Source organism: Scomber japonicus, chromosome 23 (assembly GCF_027409825.1).
Source record: "Scomber japonicus isolate fScoJap1 chromosome 23, fScoJap1.pri, whole genome shotgun sequence".
Classification (NCBI taxonomy): domain Eukaryota; kingdom Metazoa; phylum Chordata; class Actinopteri; order Scombriformes; family Scombridae; genus Scomber; species Scomber japonicus.
Genome location: NC_070600.1, coordinates 20,660,146 through 20,682,975, shown reverse-complemented (window position 1 = coordinate 20,682,975; position 22,830 = coordinate 20,660,146).

The window sequence follows — 22,830 nt, the reverse complement described above, 5'->3', positions numbered from 1 at the left end:
ACTATCTAAGAACATGCATACTACCCAATATTAGCATTTCTGAGCAGCCTAGCTCATCCAGAAAGCCGAACAGCAAGCCTATCTATTATAGTGACTCCTCCTAAAAACAACCTTAATCATCTTTGTTAACCTTCCTGTTGTCCTCAGGTCAAGGAAGGACAGAAGGAAGGAGGAAAATAGTAAGGAAGGAAGGAAGTAAAGGAGTAAGGAGGGAGGAAAGGAGGAAGGATGGAAAGGAGTAAGGATGAAAAGAGGAAGGAATTTAGGAGAGAAGGAAGGAAGGAAGAAGGGAGGAAGGAAAGGAGGAAGGATGAAAAGAGGAAGGAATTTAGGAGAGAAGGAAGGAAGGAAGGAAGGAAAGGAGTATGGAACGAAAATGAGTAAGGACGAAAAGAGGAAGAAATTTAGGAGAGAAGGAAGGAAGGAAAGGAGAAAAGGAGGAAGGAAGGAAGGAAGGAAAGGAGGAAGGAAGGAGGGAGGAAGGAAGGAAAGGAGTAAGGAGGGAGGAAGGAAGGAAGGAAAGAAAGAAGTAAGGAGGGAGGGAGGAAGGAAGGAAAGGAGGAAGGAAGGAAGGAAGGATGGGAGAAGGAGGGAGCAAAGAAAGAAGGGTGCAGGGGAAGAAGGAAGAAAAAATTAAAGAAAGAGGGAAGAAGGATAGAAGGAACAGTCAAAAGAGATGGCGTCAATTTGACCCGGGAGGACGACAGGAGGGTTAAATATATACTTTGTTGTGTCTTCTCCTCTCAAATGTCGCCAAATGCTGAGTGAAAAGCCGGTTCTGCTCTACTTCATAGCGTAACATAACGTAGCAGCACAGAGCCTATACTGGTAGCTGCCACGCTCTTATTCCCGTGAGGCTGATACGCACCTACTGTACTAGCGGGTGTAGCAGGACCCTTTCTAACCCATATCTATGAGGCTGATAACCACTGACTGATAACATCCGAAACGGGTTGCTCTACAAACCCTGCAGGCTACATCACCAACAATCTAGCTTTATCTTAGTGCTAGCTGCATACTCAAGCAGCTAGCTGGTAAACATTTAAGGCCACCTCTTAGAAACCCACTCATAGAAGGATTTAACTTTTTGGTTGTTAGGAGCTAATCTCTAACCAAGATTTGTGTCCTTATGCAACAGAGTTAATTCTGTAATAATAGAATATATGATTTAAGTATTATTGTATATATTAGGCAACATCACCAACAATCTAGCTTTATCTTAGTGCTAGCTGCATACTCAAGCAGCTAGCTGGGAAAACTCAGGATTTTGGTTTTTAGGCGCTAATCTGTAACCAAGATTTGAGAGAGGGGAACCCAATCTTAACAGATATTCAGCAACAGAGTTAATTCTGTAATAATAGAATATATGATTTAAGTATTATTGTGTATATATGAGTTATTATATAATTACATAAAATGGTTACATACCTTACTTGTTGCTCCTCCGTGTGTGTTTTTTGTCACTATAAGTTTTCCCGTCTCTGCCTCTCCTCTCCTCTTTTGTCACTGCAAACCATCAGAGGTGCGCTTCTTTCCTTTTTGTTCGTTTTGTAGCTTCAGTTTTGTATAGCATGCTAACGTGTTTTTGTGTCGTTTAGGTCGTAGGGGCTCGTATGTGTAAACTGACCAACTGGAGGATTTCTGATTTTTGAGTCACTGCACATGATAAATCAACCACCACTGGTTACATGTAGAGTCAGAGCTCAAACATTTGAATATTAAATTTATATGTATATAAACTTTAGCTGCCACTTCATCTAAAGAAACTCATGTCAACTAGCTAGTAATATAAGTAACAATAATAAGGTCACAGATAGGGTTGGACAATAAGAACAAAATCAAATAAGATATTTTTGACGAAGTGCCTTGATATTGGTACTGTTACAATATTTTAGGAAGAGTGTATGTGCTTTCACAACATTTACACAATGAGATTTCTAATAAATAATCATCAGTAATGTGGCTAAAATGACTAAACAGATAAAGGCAAATAATCGAACAGCTACAACAGTCTGGTTAGTTTAAGTTTAAACCCTGGAAAAGATTTATGATATCCAAAATCTAAGACGATATATAGTGTCATATCACGACATCGATATAATATAAATTATATGGGTGGCAGGGAGTATGAGATAAGATAAGTTTACATTATTAAACTTGATGTCCTTGTACGGCCTCTTTATGAACTTCAAGTTAACCTCATTATGAGATTGAATTAAATAAAAGCTTTTCTATTTCATATTTCCATCCGTCAGTCTTTTGCTTTTGGAGTAATTTAATTCCTCTTGTGTCTTGTTGCTTTTGACACTGTTCACAGTCTTACTTTTTTGCCAAAGACTGACCTTAAACTTGACCAGTATGAGCGAGCGAATGTGTGTGTGTGTGTGTGTGTGTGTGTGTGTGTGTTATCAAAGCTTTAATCAAAACTGTTTCCCTTCAGCTTCTCTTTTGTCTTCCTTTTTGCTGTCTTGTGGAAAAAGGCTGAATTCTGTATCAGTCTGAGGAAAACACACAAACACACAAACACACACACACACACACACACACACACACACACCAATCAGTGGCTAGTTCTCTATCTGATATGGAGTTGATCATTGTGGCATATAGAGGGTCTCCACTGACTGCACACACACACACAGCCACACACACACACATACACACAGCCACACACACACTCAACCCAGTGGTCTGATAACAGCGGTTTGGAGGGAAAAGGGAAGTTGAGGGACAGATATGTTTTTTTCCGGATGGACAGGTATGGTTTTGGCCACGCTCCGCTACCCCGGGACACCTCGGTGATTGGCATGGAGGCTGGGTTGCCTCCTCCACTGACAGATTATTCATATCACCTAGTTAGGTTTCATGAAGCAATTATATGTCTTCACACTCCGTCAACTTTGGGAATGGCAGACTATAGAAATACACACTATACAGTCTCCGATGGTGGGAAATGCCTGTCACTGAGGAAGAGGAAGGTGGTTTGTCAGGGGTTCAAGCTTTTAAAGTAACTGTGAGACTTTGTCATTATGAGTAAATGTCCGTTTTAATGCTGTTTATCGCTGATTTGAACTACAACCAGAAAGATAATACTCAACGATTGGGGTTGATGGAGTTCCCAGGAAGTACAAGTAGTTTTTTGTTGGCATGAGAAACAATGGCTCACTATCACAGAAGAGATTTAAAAAACAACAGGAATAATTCAACAGAAATCCAAAGTAAGAAAACGCTATATACTTAATTTGATAACGTGATATCTGAGAAATTAAGCATATATAGAAACACTGCATGAGAGATGGAGATCGTACACTTTTTGCCACAAACCCTTTTTTATTCTCACTCAGTACCTTCGGGAAGAAGCTACTTGAAACTTCTAAATACCTCTCAAGTGCATACCTACTGTTATTTTGAAGTGAATGCATATTTCAAAATCTGTATAAACTACTTTAACAACTCAACATAGAGCTTTTTTTTTTAACCTTCTGATTCCACAGGCCAAAAATATAGAGAAATGCTCTGATGATTACATTGATTTTCTTCTTTTTAGGGCTTCACATGATAGTAGTGATGATGGGATCCTTGGAAAATTGGGGATTTCCACAAAAATAAATGACTGTGGGCTTGTGTGTTAAAGGATATGGCTGCCGATGTTCTTATTGTCTCCAAATGTCATGTACAGAGCCAAACCATAAAAATCAACTGATCTTAAAAGTATTTTGTGTGTATCCAAAGGCTCATATATCTTATTCTTCTGTGCTGCAGACCTCCGTTGTTTCCAAAAAACTGTTAAAAACATGTCAATGAGCTATAATGTTGCACTGAGTAACATGTTCCCTAACCACAAAGACAATCATGACCTTAAAACTTGAAATTCTTTGAGAAATTGACATTGTAATACAAAGTGGAGAGGTTGTGATGCGTAGCGCGACAAGCAAGCGAAGCTCTGTTAATTGAACTGCGTTTACCCGCACATGCTCAGTGCTGCTCTCCAGAGGGTGAAAATCATGATTGGAGCCGTTTCCAAACAAATGGTGGAATGAACGTGTGAGTCAGTGCAATGATTTGGCTCACTGATGTACCACAGAGGTGTACGACACAGAAGAATAAGATGCATCAGGCTTTCATACACACACACAATACGTTTAATTCAGTTGTTTTAGCTCCGCACGACGAGCCAGCCATATCCTTTCAATCGGGTTCAATATCCATACAGTAGGGGTTAAGATCATAGCATGCTTCAAACGAACTAGATCATACAACGAAGTGAAGTCTGAACATGTCAAAAGGCAAATGGGTTTAGAGTCGCACTGGAAGGCAGGGTGGGGCAGAAAGGGCTTCGTAGGAAGGGGCAAGATGCCATGAATTGTACAAACAGGGGACCAAGACATGGAAGAACGCCAATATTGAGCGATTCTGCATATGCTTGATTACGTTAAACGACAATGTCTTTTATCGTCTAATGCCAGCATGTTTGAAATTCCATTGCTTTCTATAACATCTGTGCATGACAACTACAACGTGATTAAACATTAGGGGAAGATCTCGGTCATGGCGGATGAATCACGGTTGAAAATTAAGGGGCTAAAACGATGGGTTAAGTTTAGGGAAAGATTGTGGTCATGGCAAACGGGATTAGGGGTAAGGGTACGGTTAGGGTTAGCATTGAAGGTCTGTCATGGGACACAAATTATGGTCTCCACACCCTTACACGCTACTTTCCTACATACTAAAGGGTGCACTACTTCCTGCATTGACACTAAATTATGAGACTGAAATCATCCAATATGAAGGGGGTATGCATTTATGTTATATTGTAATTGTAATTGGTTGTATTTATTTTAACATGGACCCCAAGAAGAGTAGCTGTTGCCTGGGTAACAGCTAATGGGGATCGAAATAAACTAAACTAAACAATATGAGTGTATATTTTTTAGGGATATTGAGCTCTTCAGTCTCTCCTTAAAAGCATTAATTGAGTAAAGTCCAGCTAACTGCGACACCTCTGGCACATCTGGCCAATCACTGTACGATTATTGTTGATTTTTGGAAAGTTACAAAGATTATTGGATGTTTCAGACACAATCACATGATCTAAATAGTATTTAGTTTGAAGCATGATGAGACCTTAACAACCAGTGATTATTTTCAAAGCTCACTCAACCATGTATTTAGTCAATTAAAAGTCCAAATTAATGAGAACGCCTCATTAAGGTGCCAGAGCTCAAACTGTTTTGTTAGACCAATAATTACAATCCATTAAGAAAATCCTCACATTTAAAAGGCTTTAACCAGCAAATGTTTGGTATTTATACCTGATTAATGACAATAAAGGAGTTTTTATAATAAATCACACTCATATTTTACTTATTTCAAACAATTTTTTTTTTAGAAATGTTTTTATTGATTTTCAATGTAGAGAAAAAAGGAAAAAGAGAAAAAAAAGAAAAAGAAGCATCAAGCATTACAATGATATTTCATGGTCATAAAATGAGTATCTACTATAGACAGAATATAAAAGCAGAGACAAATAAATAAATAAGAATAATAATAATAATAGTAAAATAAATAGGTCGGTTTGCACTGTGAGGCTTTGTACAATAGCCAGAGTCTATGGGCTCACATTTTTAAGGTAATTCAGTACTGGGGGGTCCCATGTTTTATCAAATGTATCCCCTCTATCTTCACTGTAGAATCTCAGTCTCTCCAGATGTGAAGTGTTTGACAATTCTCCCAACCATAAGTTATCAGTAGGCACAGAGTCCGTTTTCCACACTCAAAATCAGCTTTTTATAGCAATCACCATCCCAAATTGAACTGCCCTTCTTTCAAATGTATTAACAGAAGAAATGACACTTGTGGCCCCTACAATGGCAATCAGAGGTTTGGGTGCCAGATTTTTACTAAAAGCCTTTAGAAAAACACTGAATAATACATTTCCAAAATTAATAAAGTTTACTGAATGCCCAGAATGAATGTGCTAAAGTTCCTATAGAGGATTTACATCGGTTACATGTTGGTGGGACATCCGGGTAAAATGTATGTAGCTTTTCTTGGGAGTAATGGAGTCTGTGGATCACTTTATACTGTATTAGGTTGTGCCTGGTGTTTATTTCAAACTATTTAAAAGCCCATCTAATAACCCTTCCCCTCACATTGTTTCCTACCTGCATATTTTTTATTTATTTATTTAACTTTGATGAAGAGGGTGCTGTGACAGTGCATCACCAATGAAACCATGATACATTAAACAAATAAAATAAGGACAGTTTCCACGGATGTTGCCAAACATGAATCAACTTCTATTCCCCCCCAGTGTACGCTTTATTACCCGTGTCATGTTGCTAAAAGGTGAAAAAGTCACAACTTGCCTTAATGTGTCAGTGTTAGGAGGGACTGATTCAACAGAATTGGACTCTGATTAGTCAACCACTGCAGCAGAAAATCAGTGTAGCTTGACTCCCTTTGAAAACAGACGCACACGCTGCTGACAGACACGGCCGCATCGGCAGGGCGAGCACGTACGCACGTCACTTCCATCAAAAAAAGAAGAGGACGAAAATAAACCACACAAACACACATTTAAAGTTGGAGGTACACATTTGACGCCTCTTCAAACTGCCAGTGACATCATGGGAAAACTGTCAGGTAGCAGGTTTTCTGTTTTTTTGGCAACCATGCACCTGCACAAACACTGAAATATACAAGGTTTTAGGCTAGAGGGGTGATTTGTGCTCTTTCTCTCTTCTTTACAACACACACATACACACACACACACACACACACTCTAAACTGTGCACAGCCTCGGTTCTCACACCATCAGCTGTGACCTGGTTAGCTTTAAGCCGCTGTTTGAGCCTGGCCCTTAGTTGAGGTTGGCTGCTCAGACAGGGCAATAGTTTGCACTCACTCACACTCACACACACACACACACACACATACACACTGGCCACTGTGGCTAATTGAATGGCCAGGGCAGGAGGTCCAGGTCTTTATGCTTGCAGAGAGGAGCCATGAATATCTCTGTTTCATTTGGACTTCACACACTGAGGCGGTGGGAAAAGGTGCACGAGTGTGGGAACAAAGAGCTACAGGCTTGGAATATTTACCTCTTTAAAAGCTTTGAGTGTGTGTCCTCAAGAAAACGAGACAGAGGTGAGTCAGTTTGTTGGATTACAAATTTGATGGACATATGTCGTCTGAAAGCTTCCAACCTACGCACTCTGATCAAGTGATTATATCATTATAATAATTATTGGTGTACTGCATTAGCCTCCTAAAGACAGAAAAAGTTGAGGATGTAAAAAAAGATCCAAAAATGTAATATAGTTACACAAAATATCACTTTTCGCAGCTTTAATCTAAAAAATACTGGAATCAGTCATGAAAAATTAACATAATTTTGTCATCATCATATGAAAACCTCTTGAGTTGGATCATTTTTCAAGCCAGCATCTGACGAATTATGTCCATATTGGATGATTGATGGAAGAAGTAAAGCCCACCTCCTATATAAAGTTATGTAAGGGAATGGAGGCTGTAGTGCTTCAGACTTTAAGGCAGAAGACTGGAGTTCATGTCCCATCATAAACCTGCAATTAGCTGGCTAACCCTTTACTTTAAATATACTTTAGACACAACACTTCACAACCTGAACCATACAGTAGTAACATGTGGTTTTTAAAAATGCTGGTATTGGACGTGAATCAAAAGGCACTGAGTATAATCTGGGTTTCTTCAGAATATTCTAATATCAAAGGATAACATGCCCTAAAAATCGCTCTTACATACTATTAATCTGCAACAGCAAGTATGTTTAGAAAGAAACGTAATGCTCAAAATCTGATTTTAACTTTTTAAATAAATGCACCATCACAAAATGGTCAAACCTGACCTGTCAGCAAAATATTAATTGCATTAAACATATTTCCTACAACATTGGCTCGTGGATTAAATATTGAAAAAGTCAACAGTAACATGAGATCAGACACATATACTTATTTTTTTATTTCCTCCAAAACTGTCTTAAAAATGATTCCTTGTGTTGTATGATCCATGTTCCTCTATTAGTTAATACAAGTATTTTTGCAAATCCAAGCTTTTACAACATCATAAACCCCCCAAAATACATTTTATTAAATCTTAAAACAAGCTTTTATTTCTTACAGCTGTCAAAAAAAAAGAAGAGTTGACATTTTTTAAATTCAAGGTTCTCACCAAGCCGTGACAATATGCAAGTGAAAATGAAAATACGTCTGATTCAAAGGGTTTTCTGTTCAGACCTCCAGGCGATCCATAGCTTCAGTCGAAAAATAAAGGATGTATGTGTGCTGGTTCAACCCGAGTATCAGTTCATGTACAGTATACATCTCTGCTTTTAATCATTTTCATGCATGTGTACGTTTTGTGTATATATATGTATATGTGTGTGTTTGATGCTAGTGGGGTCGTGCCTTAATTGGACATGCTTTAATCTGCAGAAAGGAAAGGAAAGGAGAGGAGAGGAGAGGAGAGGAGTAAAGGACAGAAGCAGGAGAGAAAATGGAGTCTTGGAGGAAGGAAAATGAAACCTCGGAGCAGGAGTTGAGGAGGAGGTGAGAGGACGGCGGTAGATAGATGGAGCATAAGAGGAGCGGGAGGAGGAAAAGGAAAATTGAAAAGGTGTGATGAGAGTGAGAGGAGACGGAGAGAAGGGGGCGGAGGGGTGGAGGGAAGGCGGGTGGGGGGGGGTCTGCGTTATTTGATGCAATAATGCTGATGTTCAGCATTCACACGTCAAGTCAAGTCACGTATTATGGAATCAATGGATGAGTCACCGCATCACACCCATACACACAGCAGCAGTGAGGGCATTAAATATCAGATAGTGGGCAGTAATGTTGAGCTGGTATCCTGAAAATAATAATATCAATGCGAGTGTTGGTGTCACTTGAGGTATATGCTGATTTAGACACGTGCAAGGAAGGCAAAACATATATAAGATGATGAATATCAGCTCTGCGTGTTTACAATCTGCAGCTTCAGTTCAAAATGACTGGATTTGACCTTTAACACACACTCACTCACACATAATACCCTGGAAAAAAAACACACACACACACACATTCTCTCTCTCAGATGCTAAGAAGTTGCGCAAACTTGTTTCATTATGAGAAATGCCTCATTTTTTAAAAACCAGTCAACAAATGAGGCGTTGACTAATTGCTGCATAAGTGGCCATGAATGCTCTGTGTCACAATAAATTCTCTTCTAATACCTTTGCACATATAATGGTTCTCATAAGGGCACGAAGGAGCCAATTCTTCATTTATGGCATAAGCGCTGATGGGAAAATACACTTCACGTACACACAGGGGCACATATAAACAAACACACTCACCGCAAATAAGCGGGAAGTGAGCATCATTAGAGCAGGACTCCACTGGAGCCAGAGGTTAGTTTGTACTGTCTGTGCAGTTATTCACTTTATTACTCTGACTCAGACTCAGCGGTTTGAAAACACGTCCAGTGAAGTCAGAACAGGTGGCAATGGTGGTTGGAGATTATTGCTATTGACGGAGAAGAATTCACCACAAATCGATCAAATCCTCAAACAGGATGTGCAGCTAGACGTTTGTTTCAGTTTCAGTATTAATGTATAGAAATGTCACTATGACTATTAGTAGTGTTATTAATAAAGGTAAGCAGACTTGTAAAAGTACAGCAGGAATGAAGCAGGTAGCACAAATCATATTAATTATGAGTCCAGGTAAGTTATACAATAATCTAGCATGCAACTGATTTGATTGCATCACTAATTAATGTTATTAAATACACTTGTGCACACTAAGTCAAGTCTGTTGTAAGAAACTTGACTCAGGTCTGTTACAGTAATATGACTATTACTATTGCTGCATGTTAAAAGAACAACAGTGCTACTGTTATAGTAAATCACATACTGTATGAAAAGGCTGCATGAGTTAAGTCACACTGCTTATTATAAAACATGCTTAGTAATATCTTTAGAAGCATTCATAGAAAGTGTTGTTTCTGTGAGAGTTGTTTCTGGTAATCAATGACATGTTAGGTATTAAATGAGGGATTGAGTAGGTTAGGTATTACAGTTTGTTTGCTGTGATGTGAATTGGTGAAGCTCTAGCATCACTGTCAGCATCAGTATGAGTGTATTGTGTGTGATTCACAGTTATGAAGTTATGAGAGTCTCCTGTGGTTGAAATGCTGTTTGCAAAACCTTGTTTACTTTAAAAGGAGTTTGATAGAAGTTAAACAGAGAAGTTGCAAGTTTTCAGAGATTGTTTAATGTGAAATTTAGATTTAAAAAATACTGAACAGTTAGGAGGGTCTATAGGAGGTGACAGTAGTTAAGGAGGTATAAAAGGAGTGAGACAGTAGTTAGGAGGGTATAAATGGGGTGAGACAGTAGTTAGTAGGGTATACAAGGGGTGAGACAGTGGTTAGGAGGGTATAAAAGGGGTGAGACAGTAGTTAGGAGGGCATAAAAAGGGATGAGATAATATTTAGGAGGGTATAAATGGGGTGAGACAGTAGTTAGTAGGGTATACAAGGGGTGAGACAGTGGTTAAGAGGGTATGAATGGGGTGAGACAGTTGACAGGAGGGTATAAAAGGGGTGAGACAGTAGTTTGAAGTGTATGCAGGGGGTGAGACAGTAGTTAGGAGGGTATAAAAGGGGTGAGATAGTAGTTTGAAGTGTATGCAGGGGTGAGACAGTAGTTAGGAGGGTATACAAGGGGTGAGACAGTAGTTAGGAGGGTATACAGGATGTGAGACAATAGTTAGGAGGGTATAAAAAGGGGTGAGACAGCAGTTAAGGAGGTATACAGGGGGTGAGACAGTAGTTAGGAGGGTACAAAAGGCGTGAGACAAAGGTTAGGAGGTATACAGGGGGTGAGACAGTAGTTAGGAGGGTATAAAAGGGGTGAGACAGTAGTTAGGAGGGTATAAAAGGGGTGTGACAGTAGTTAGGAGGGTATAAAGGGTGTTAGATAGTAGTTAGGGGGTATACGAGGGGTGAGACAGTTGACAGGAAGGTATAAAAGGGGTGAGATAGTAGTTTGAGGGTGTGCAGCGGTGAGACAATATTTAGGAGGGTATACAAGGGGTGAGACAATAGTTGGGGGAGTATACAAGGGGTGAGACAATAGTTGGGGGAGTATACAAGGGGTGAGACAATAGTTAGGAGGGTATAAAAGGGGTGAGACAGTATTTAGGAGGGTATACAGTAGGGGGGTATAGAGGGGGTGAGACAGTGGTTAAGAGTGTATAAAAGGGGTGAGACAGTAGTTAGGAGGGTATAACAGGGGTGAGACAATAGTTAGGAGGGTATACAGGGGGTGAGACAGTAGTTAGGGGGTATAGAGGGGGTGAGACAGTAGTTAAAGGGATATACAGAGGGTGAAAAAGCAGTAAGAGGTTATACAGTGGGTGAGACAGTAAGAGATTATAAAGGGGGGTGAGACAGCAGTTAAAAGGGTACACCGGGGGGTGAGACAGTAGTTTGAAGTGCATACAGGGGGGGGGTGAGACAGGGTTAAAATTGTTAGTTTAGCCCCACTGGCTATATTTTCCCTCCCCTGGGCCTATTTTACATATTTTTCTCTCAGACACCATAAACAAACAAGGAGCACAATTAGTTCTGTGTCTGTATGTATGTGTGTGTGTGTGTGTGTGTGTGTGTGTGTGTGTGTGTGTGTGTGTGTGCGCTCGTATGATTTAAGTCACTTTCAGGGACACACAACAGACGTAAGACCAGCTAATTGGGGAGAGCTTATGCAACTAGGGACACAAACTATGTCCTCAATTGGTACAAAGATGATTTTTTAATCTGTGGTTATGGTTAGGGTTAGGCTAAGTCCATGTAAATACCCCAAAAGTGACTTAAGTTAACCTCTGTGTGTATATTTGCATGTGAATTTAATGCGTGAGAGCAAACGAAAATGATTTTCTGTCTCCGGAAAAAAAAAAAGAAATTTTGAGTTATGTGGACATACACTCACACGTAAGGCGATGCATGTCCTCGAACACACGTACACACACACTAAACATAATTTCTCATAACACTCTAATATGGTTCATTTTCAGCTATCAAAACACACATGAAAAGAGTGTTAACGCTGTCAACAAGCGAGCAGGGGATGTGGAACCGTCGTTTTCATTCTCAATATGTCAAGGTTGGGGTGTATTCCAGCAGAGGAGCGAGGGAGGGAGGAAGAGAGAGAGAGAGAGAGAGGGAGAGAGAGGGAGAGGGTTAGAGGGGGGAAGGAGTGTCGTTCTCCATCCTCTGCTCTCCAGAGAACCCCATCATGAAAGGCCAAAGCACAAAGAGCTCAGAGCCTTTTCGACTGAAACCGAGGGACCTTTTTTATCCAAAAGCGGGCGTATCGCTGGGGCAACAGCACCACCCAGCACGCCACTGCGAGTACTGCACCTCCTCCTCCTCCTCCTCCTCTTCTTCCTCTTTACAGCAGGCTGACATGCCAGTCTGTCCAGAAAGGGACAGCAAAGGAAAAAGCAAAGGGACATTTTTTTTTGCTATCCCGTATTAATTCAATGATCAAAATGAGCAACGGTGAAACAATTCAAGTCATAGCCGCACCCCGGTTTTAAGAAAACCCTCTTTGCCCCCCCCACCCACCACCACCACCACCCACCGACACATGAGAGAGGTAATCAAAGCCTCAGTCTTTTGTGGGAATCTAACCCTTAATGGGCTACACCAACCTCACAGCCAAGCACACACACACACACACACACACACACACACACACACACACACATTAACACACACACACAAAATCAAACTAATTACAATTTGTCCTTTCTCTTTTGTCCTTTTCACAGGGCTCCTTTTTAATTCCCACCAAGAACACATACAAGGAAAAAAGAGGGAGAGAGAGAGAGAGAGAGAGAGAGACTGCTTGTGGATGTATGTGAGGAATTGGGGAGGTGGGAGAGGAGGGAGAGGAGGGGTGGTTGTACTGAGGGATTTTCCAAAGTGGCACAGTAAAATAACACACTGGAGTGTATATCGGCTTCCACTCTCCCTCATTTAAATAAGCGCCAACACTGATTTTCTAACAAAAATATGGTACTAGTATAATAACAATGAAATAAGACCCTGTGAAAACTCGCAGCCTGCAGCAAGTATTTAAAATATCATTTAAAAAGGGCTGATCTGTAATTCAGAGCGGATATGGTATCAGACGGCGTGCTTGTCATTCCCGGCTATAATCTCCACTACGCTGAGAAACACACTGTCTGCTGGCAGCACTGGAGAGGGAGGAAGAATAGGAGGAAGAGGAGGAGGAGGGGAGGGAGGGGCGGTGTGTGAGGGGGGGAGGGGGGGTGGGAAGGGGGGGCTATAGCCTACTTATTTTCCCTTCTCCTCTAGGTGCCGTTCGTTTGTCGGCTATATCGGCGGCGAAATCTCGGAGCCTATATTAAGAAAAATCACAGATCAGGGAGTCAAAGTGTAAAAAATAAATAATAAAAAAATGGAAGTTTCAGTATCAGACAGGAAGTGATGATGATCAATAATAATCTAATAATCAATTAAGAATTTATCAAGCTTTAAAACTTCCTGTTTGTCCTCTTGAGTTAAAATTGACTCCGAGACAACAGGTGTGATGATGTGCTGCCATTTAAAATAATATAATGACGTGATAATCCATCAATATCTTTTCCTCTCATCATAAACTTCTAATTTCTACTTAATTTGAACTCAAAAATGAGGGTTAATTTCATTTAAATGAGGCCTATTGACCCTAATTTCCACACATAAAGTGGTAAAAAGGTGGAATGAAGTTGCTTAAAAAGGGTTTTGACCCAAAAGGATAAAAGTTACATGATTGACAAGAAGACAACAGCAGGGTTAATAAACTTTTAATCTGTTGGAGAGTTTATTAAACTGAGAGTCATAAAGTTTATTCTTGACTTTGGGTCCATTTATTAGCTTCTCTGGAGCTTTTGATCATATCACATGAGCTTCCTTGTCATTACTTTTTCTTTCTTCTCGGCCTGAATTGAAAGTTTAGTCTTGACTATAGGAAACTAGCAGCTAACTTAAAAAAAGAAATCTCAACTCTAAGGTCTATTTAGTAGCTGTTCTGGAGCTTTCAATCATATCACATAATGTAATTATTGCATTTAAATACAAGATTGATAATTAATTACTGGCTCTAGTATGAAAAATATTATCAGATGAGGACGGCTGATGGACAGATGAGAGAAAAAGGGACAAAATGATCAATTGATGAATCGATTATTAGAAAAATCAACCCCAATTCTGATAATCAATGAATCATTTAAGAACTTTATATAGAAAAATATCCCACCATGAGGTCCATTTAGTAGCTTTCAACCATATCACATGATCTTCCTCAGCAGATGGAGTTGTCATTTCCATTTTTTGAGAACTTTATGGATTTCATCTAAATTGGCTGAGACTGAAAGATCATCCTGGTTTTCAATCGTACTATAAAACCTAATTGAAGATTAATTCTTTTTTTTAAAAGCTACTTCTTTTCTGTTAACTTGGACAAAAATGAGCAATTTGAAGACGTCACTTTTGGGATATGAGAGAGAGAGAGTGTGTGAGAGACATTTTTCACTACTTTTTGACACTTAATAGATTAAACGATTCATCAAATAATGAGAAAAATTAATCAAAAAATATGAACGGATGAGGAAAATAATCATAAGGCGAATGACAGGCTCAGTCCTCAGGCTCTTGGAAGAAACACACATAAACACACACACACATATAAACACACACACACATATACACACATTGGGTTTTGGTTAGACGTGTGGTCTGGGCAGGAAAGGGCTGGGGCCGCCACACTCAGCAGGAGACAGACCCAAGGCGGTTCACACTACACACACACACACATACATCACACTGCCAGGCCATCCTTACCCACCTATCCTGTTGCAGTGGGGGGTCGGAACTGGCCAAACACACACACACACACACAAAAACACACACACACACACACACAGAAGCATAGACATCCTCATATTCAAACACACACACGCTCAGTTGGCGGAAACTGGCAGTGACATGCTGTCCGGCGGCTCAGGCTGGGGGCTCTGAGGTTGGGCTGAGCCATCTATCATACAGCCAGAAACATAGTAACCCAAGACATGAGTGGCAGGGAGATCACACACACACACATAAATACACACACACACACACACACACACACAGTGAAGAAGACATATGTTCTCACAAACAAAACGCTCGCTCAGATGAAGCCCGGCAACAAGCGATGTCACGCTACGCTGGCCGTCTATGAGAAACATCCTCAAGATTCAAAATGTATTATTATGAGTTTTTGATCAGACTCCACACAAGCGAGCATGAAGAGGTTTTACTGTTAATATTAGTGTCATCCTGGCTTTCAGTCCCACAGTGTCCAACAGTTTCACAATTCCTGCTCTGGTAAGATAAAACAAAATCTTTGATGCAAATAAGCCTTTTAATTGTTAGAGGGTTGTTTTTTTTTAAACTTAAACGTCACATTTTAGCAACAGATTTGATTATGTGCTTGCGGGCTGTTTGGAATAAACCAAAAAAAAAGATGTATGTCGGTATTAGCAATGCAACTCAGGGAGATTTGAGTTGCAGAGAAGCAACAGATGAAGAGTCAAAGGCATCAGTAGTCATGTAGCTCACTCAGTGTAAAAGTTGTGCTATGAAACTCACTTGTACTTGCTTTAGTCACAACTACAGCTGCAACTAATGATTAATCATGAAGTGAAATTAAAGTGTTATAACAGCCACTTGCCATAAATTAAAATAGGCCTACATAATCAATGAAAAACAAATACAGTGAATGGTAACTGTATAACTTCCTGCACTTCTATAACTAGTTGTCAGCTTTTAAGTTAACTGACAACTATTTTGATGATTGATTTATCATTTTAAGTAATTTGTTGGGGGGTAAAAAAAAAAAAAAAAGGCAATTTTTCTGATTCCAACTTCTCAAATGTGAATATTTCCTGGTGTCTTTAATATTCTATGATCTGGTTGATTTTAGCATTCATTCAGAGAGTGTTTGTGACTCTAAAAACATCCACTGTACTAGAGATGTAAATATCATCCATTACAGTCAATATATATTAAAGCAGGCTGTATATACTGTACATAACCACCAACTGTAATGTATGTAAAGTAACTTATTACCTTACCCTTTCACACATTTCATTACTTGCATCCTGTTTATAATTTACAAAAGACAGTTTTCCTTGATGGATCAATTAGTTATCGGGTCTATAAAATGTCAGAATACAGTGAAACATCCAAAGATATAAGATTTATAACTTTCCCCTCATAGAAGATGAAATAATCAGAAAGTATTCACATTTGAAAAGGTAGAATAGGAAAGTTTGTACATATTTGATTTAATTAACTATCAAATTAGTGGTTGATAAATTCTCTGTTGATCCTCGATTAATCAAAACAACATTTCCATCTTCAAACCTAATTGATTAATTTTATCTGAGTGAACCTTAACTCACCTTGATTTAATGTGAAAGAACCAAATAATCCTTTATTTACAATAATTCAGAGTTTATGATCTGACACGTTCATCCAGTATAAGAACTCATTTATTGTAAAAAGGGAAGTGATTAGACCAGGACTAACCAGTGACGATGTTGCTTTTAAAAGTCACAAATTCGATAAACTCTTCCCATCAAAGAGATCAACTTAATTTATCTATTAAAGTAGGAATTACAACGAATAATGAAATACAGAAAGTCCCAGTTTGTGCCTGATGTATCTGATGTATCCTGAAATTAGTTTAGCAGTTTATCCTTACACCTGCATGTAATACTTACTAATTTAATAAATGATGAAGGCACAAATTATTTTTAATAATCATTTCATTCCTTAACACTGAGATTTGAATAATGTTTTATGGAAAATATTGTATAATCAGCTAATAATAATAGCTTGCATAAGACCTGAAGAGTTCAGTTTAGAACCTGCTCTTTGTGTGAAGTGCCTTGAAATAACTCTGTTGTGATTTGGTGCTATACAAATAAAGATTGATTGATTGATTAATAAGTGCTATGTTGAGTGAGTCATATTGATCTTACCTGTTACCTTGAGAAACTCACTTGGTGGCCATTGAGGACGTTTACCCTGCAAAAAGTTGGGGCGTGTCTGACCCACTTAAGTCAATCTGATCCTCTAATTTGTTGTATTGGCACATAAACCTGTGACCAAAGAGATCGTTTGACTCCAATCAAGTCCCAAATTGGGTCTTGGTAACAAGATACCAAACAGACCTGAAACAGACAAAACACAACAGAAAGTCTTCCAGTAAAGGCTACTTAGCACCAAAATTGGGATAAATAAGAGCTATGTGATTTGTAGATTAAGATTGACACAAAATGTAAAGTAACTGCTGCTTTAATCTCAAAAATATCAGTATCTTCCCCGGCCTTTAACACCTACACTCCTCTACTCAGACTACTTTAGTGCCCCACTTCCCAGCCAGCCCACTTCACAATCAAGCCTTCAGCCTGAGTAAGTGCCCCACTTCATTTGTAAAACACCCTTGTGAATGATACAGACCGCCACTTCCCCCGTCTAAATCTCTTCCTCTTTCTCTCCCTCAACAGGCCTCACCATTCACGCCCCTCAGAAACCCGAGCGGGGGCCAGATTGATGAGAGGACGGGTCTCATTTGGACTCAGAAGAGAAAAGAGGCCAGTTTAAGAGCTGCTACTGTATTTTAAACGCCACGGGTGTTAAAGAGACTGATGAGCCTGGCGAGGGCAGTGGCGGCGGCGGCTGTAGCGATGGTGACCCCTTCCTCCTCCCCTCCTCCCCCCAAAACCCCCCCCGATTGGGAGAATGAGAGAGGAGGAGGAGGAACGAAGGAGGAGGGGAGGGGAATAAATCTGCGTGGCGGCGGGAATCGATCGTTTCTCCCCTCCCTTTCTCGCGCTATCTCATCTGCAGGGGCTGAGAGAGGCAGAGCGGTTTAAACGATCCTGACCTTGTCCGACATAAATAGTCAGAAAAGTCCACGGAGCAGATAGCTTTGTGGAAGACTGGAGGAGGAGGGGGGTAGGGGGGGGGAGAAAAGAGAGGGAGGGGAATGCATTGAGATAAGAGTTGAGAGGGGGTGGGTTTGAATGAGATAATGCCTCGGCGTTACTACATCAGAGTCACTCACACGTGCACGCTCATGTCGACGTGGGAAACCGCTTCGGCCTCGCTTCCTGTCTTCCTTCCTTCATCGCTGTCTCTCCTTCTTCTTCTTTCAGTCTGATAGGGGGGGAAAAAAGGAGAAGAAGGTGAGTCTCTCCTTTCAAAGCTGCTCCTCTCCTCTCCTCTCCTCTCTCTCTCTCTCTCTTTGCGATTACCTGAGAGAAGGATGGAAGGATGGAGAGAAAGTAAGGAGAGGAAGTCAATTGGCTCCCAACCCATTCTGCACTCCTGAAGAAGACGTGAGTGTTTTAAAGTAAGAAAGGAGCTCTTTTGTGCGGGCGCCCCTCGTCTTTTTTTTTTCTTCTTCTTCTTCTTTTCGCCTCTTTTCTTTTGAGTGTAATGCTGCTGTACCTGACAGTGGCGCTGCCCCGGGTAAAGGCAGAAATCTCTGCCTCCATTGTCACCTGTTCCTCTAATCATTTTCCGCCCGTCATGCCACAATGGAGGAGGGCGATAACGATAACGAGGTGAAGCTAATACAGAGCGGCGGCGGGGCCCCCGAACACAATGTTCAGATGTCTTCACTCGTTCGTTCTCACACACACACACTCTCTCTCTCTCACACACACACACACACTCACCTTTATACATTTTTTAATACAGAAACACACGCACACGCTCACTTCCAGACACACACACATTTTCTCTTTTTTTTTTCTTCGCAGTCGTTCACGCGCAGATGTTTGAGTCGTTTCATTATGCTGTCACGTTAACACAGTTACACACCTTTCCAGCTTCATCATAAAACATAATAACGGAAGATAAAGCAGTTTATTGTGTTATTTCTCCGCTCTCTTTTGGTGGAAGTAGTGTAGTTGCTTAATAACTGGAAGGTAACTGGTTTGAACACAGAGGAGAGAAGAGAGTTGCCATAACTGGTACATTTCTTCACTTTGAACTCTTTTACTCAAACATTTCTTTACCTACATGTGTGATATTTTCAGGTAAATGACTTGAATGTATCTGCTATCATAAACCACTTCAAGTTTTTCAATAGAGGAAATAAGTCATGAAGAATTAAACTGAAAGCGGAAGCTGTTCGATGTTATAATTGAAGCACATGAGAGTCAGCTATAGAGTCTGAGTAAATCAACACTCAGTCAAGCATATATCAGACTTTGACCTTTGACCTTGACTTTGGAAGCTCTGGCTCTCTTTCTCCTCCACCTCCAACACCTGCACAGAAAGAAACAGCATATGCAATACATTTTTGTGCCACACTTCATACAGAGAGACCCTGATGACTTCTTTTTGATGCCTTTTTCTAGCACATTGCTGGACACTAACCTGCTCTTCCTGCTCCATATTTGGTGACATTCTGGAAAAGCAAACAAACAAGCAAACAAGAGGGAAAATTAATCAAGCTGTGCTCACAAATCTAGGCAGTTACAAATGTTACATGTGTTAGAAATGAGCTGCTGGTTGGGCACATGCTTTGGTGTTCCTTACAGAACAGAACTAGCAAGCATGACATGTGAATATACTAACTGATGAAGACCAGAAACATGTAGACAGCAGTGTGGATTTTAGCTTCACGACATACAAACATACAACTTTATATTCGAAAAATACCTCTAACCCTAACCCTTCATTTTTACTAACTTTGTGCTAAACCAGTTTGATTAAAGCCTGATCGATATATCAGTCAGCTGATATTATCGGATGATATTGGTCTATTACAGATATGTTGTCCGATATGCACCGATATATTTCTTAAGTTCTAGAGGCAACATTTTATGTATATTTTATCCTTTTTTCTTGATTCAAGTTTATAGGAATTTATAATTGTTACATTCCCAGCGAAGTTTACTTTCGTTAGCATCAGTGCACTAATGTCAATGTATAAAATAAAGTTTATAATTAAAATGTAAAATATCACAGCCTCCTTTCTCACAAATGTATGATAAAAAAGCATGTTATGTATATATTCTGTATATGTAAGATTATCAGCCATCATCAATATTGGATTTTTTTTACCCCGATAATATCGGTATCGGCATCAGCCCCAAAAATCCAGTATTGGTCAGGCTCTACTGTTGATATTTCTAAGCAATGTTAATGCTAGTCTGAGTCACTCATCCCAACTTTCAATAAATATGTATGCTAGTGTATCTCTCTGGGAAAACACGTAAACCCACAGTAATCTCATGTTAGTAGGGTAAGTCTCTGAACTTCACCAGCATCTACTGAGGACCGATATCAGCCCCAAACATCCAGCATCGGTCGAGCTCTACTGTTGATATTTCTATGGGATGTTAATGCTAGTCTGAGTCACTCGCTAGTGTATCTCTCTGGGAAAACAGGGACAACTCATGTTCGGAGGGCAAGTCTCTGAACTTCACCAGCATCTACTGAGGACGGATATATATCAGGGTAGTACCACACACTTCTATCAAGCACAAATCAGCTGAATGGAAATGGAAACTACAAACACTTCATACAATAAAAAATGTTGAAACGATAATTCTGCTTACTGCCACAATGACGTCAGGTGTGTCTCTGTTGGTGAACTTGGTCTAGACGGATCTTGCTTCCCCTTTGAGTTTCCCGACTTTAATGATCATACCATCACACTTTTCCGTGTCGGAGGTCGTTCTGAGTACAATGGACTGCCTGGATTAGTACTGCACTGGAAGCACGCCAACATTATTAGGTCATGATGGCATTTACGTAGCAAGAGAAAAACATGTGTTACAAACATTTAAGTTGACTCTCCCCTGCTGAGAGGCACAATGTGGACCCAAATTAGTCTGTTTCTCCTCTATTCACTCAATAATTGGTTCGTAGCTTCAGTTTTTGGCCATCATTCATGTCCAATAATAGCAACATGTAGCTTTCAGGTCTGAGGACATAGAAATATCTTTCGAAATAAGCCACAATTACTTGGAAGAGAGACCTAAGACATTACACACAGACTTCTGGTACAACTTTGACCTACTGTACTTGCTGTAGTTTGAACAGCTTTCCTGTTCAATGAGGTATTATTACCAACATTTCAGATGTCCTCACCTACAAATAAAGTGGTTTTGATTGATTGTTTACTTCTTTACAACCTGTTGGATCACCTAGCTGCTCAGGTTTCTTTCTCCATCTTACTTCCCTGTAGCTATATATCTCTGTTTCCAACATAGACCTTTTTTTTATATTGACACCAATGTTGTGGATCCACCAACGCCTAAGGGGATCACGACCAAGACTCGGTATATTAAAACATACAGCACAAGCCTTTTAGTACTGCTTCTGCACACTGCTGTGGCAATTTGATGCAAGCCTTGATACCTGAAAACTACAACATTCAAGCCTCAGATCTTGACCAAATCATATTCAATCAATAAATGATAAGACAAGCGACGAGGCAGGCCTTGCATTGCATAGCTTTGCAGTTCAAAGTTGAAATGATTATGAGGCCTGTGCACTGAAAAAACTTCATCTACTTATGTAAGAAGAAAAGGAAACCTGTTCAAATGCCGTGTCAATTTAATGGCCTGCACTCAGACCTCAAAGACTTGACTCTTAAATTAGACATACCTCAAAAGACTTTAAAAAATCAGCTCTCATAGGAAGCAGAGAAACTTGTGGTATTGGATTAATTTAGCTGTTTTCCTTACAAGCATCAACAGAAAAGAAAATGACTGAACTTTCCAGAGTTCTCACAATCCTTTTATCAAAGGAAAACCATCAGCTCTGCAGTTTCCCAATCCATCCATCCATCATCTAAAACCCTGAAAAATTCCAAAATTTGCCAACAAGGCTTTTTGTAAAATTCCCCAAACGACCCAGCCCTCTTCTCCTCATCCGTACCATGCGATGTGGGTTTTGCCGGGCCTCGCCAGCGAGCAGGAGATGAGAAGGCTGCTGCTCTCTGACTGCGTTTATCAGAGTCTGGCATCGCTGTAATTTCAGTGTTCAGATGCAATCGCTCCCCCACTCCCCTCAGGAGTAAACAATAACAAGCACAAATACAATAGACAAACAAGGCCTGCAGGACATGTATGCACACACACACACACACACACACACACACACACACTCTCAGATGCAGGCATGCATAAAGGCATACATCTGCACGGACATATAAATGCTAACAAATGTAAACTACAAGCATCTACATTTGGCGTTAGCTGTTGCCAGGAAATCTTAATATTAATTCTCAAGAGATATATGTTAAAAAAAGAAAAAAGAAAGATATTATATCTGAATATAGCATCTCAATTGACGAGAACTAAACCTTTTGTCATACAGAAAACAAAGACTACACTGTGTTATTCTGCTATTACACACTGCTGGAACCTTTGAGTTTCTCTTTGCAGGTTGTTGTTTGAGACTGAGATGCCTCACATTTCTTATCAGACAGCACAGCCTGGTGGACGAACCTTGAACTGCAAGTCACTGGCTCACACTTAGAAACATGTTGAGGATGGAAAAGGGAGGAAGGATGATGAGGAGGAAGCTCAGGTGGGCTTTGGCTCAATATTCTAACACCACCATCTTCTTCCTGTCAGTCCAATCTTGCCAGGAGGAAACAACTTCACAGCAGATAACCAATCCTGCTGAGTTGCAAATGAAGAAGTAATTCATTGATCTCTG